The 559-nt window shown below is 34.3% G+C and overlaps 1 protein-coding gene across 1 annotated transcript in view; it reads left to right on the top strand.

The window, feature by feature from the left end:
• LOC107568945 (TANK-binding kinase 1-binding protein 1-like) overlaps window positions 1–559 on the top strand; it is a gene marked incomplete at its 3' end in the record, with an annotated part of 33,725 nt that overhangs the window by 30,130 nt on the left and 3,036 nt on the right. The window lies entirely within an intron of this gene.

The raw sequence follows: 559 nt of genomic DNA, 5'->3' as shown, positions 1-559 counted from the left end.
AAAGTCATATACACCTAGGATGACTTGAGGGCGAATAATTTATGGACTAATTTTAATTTTTGCATGAATTAACCCTTTAAGTAACAGACAATGTACAGTCATCCAGTCATTACTGCAATATAAACCACACCGATTTATTTTATTTTTGATCATGAAAGACTGATTGCTTATTATATGACTAGCAAACATATAAATAATTGAAGATTAAAAATTGATTGAGTTAAATTTATTTTATTACGTGTGAAGAAAGTGACAGCAGAGTGCTGCGGAAGACTTGCAGAGCAATGTAGGAAATCACTTGCCAATTTTTGTGATGACTGAGGCTTTTTAGAAATTTGGTTGCCATGGTGAGTTACCGCAGAGTCAGATGATTTGAAACTACACGGTTTTCTTCTCTGTGCCAGTCATACGTTATGTTCTCACTGGTGGAGTGACACATATCACAGTTAAATAGTGTTACCAACTGTCATGAACATAATTGTCAACCATTATTATGTGGTGAAGCGTATCGCCTTATTATTGCTTTTATATGTCACACAGCTAAGTACTAAGGAATGAT

The sequence above is a fragment of the Sinocyclocheilus grahami genome, unplaced genomic scaffold (assembly GCF_001515645.1).
Source record: "Sinocyclocheilus grahami isolate Dianchi unplaced genomic scaffold, SAMN03320097.WGS_v1.1 scaffold1295.1, whole genome shotgun sequence".
Classification (NCBI taxonomy): Eukaryota; Metazoa; Chordata; class Actinopteri; order Cypriniformes; family Cyprinidae; genus Sinocyclocheilus; species Sinocyclocheilus grahami.
This window is presented reverse-complemented; position numbering and strand designations above follow the sequence as displayed.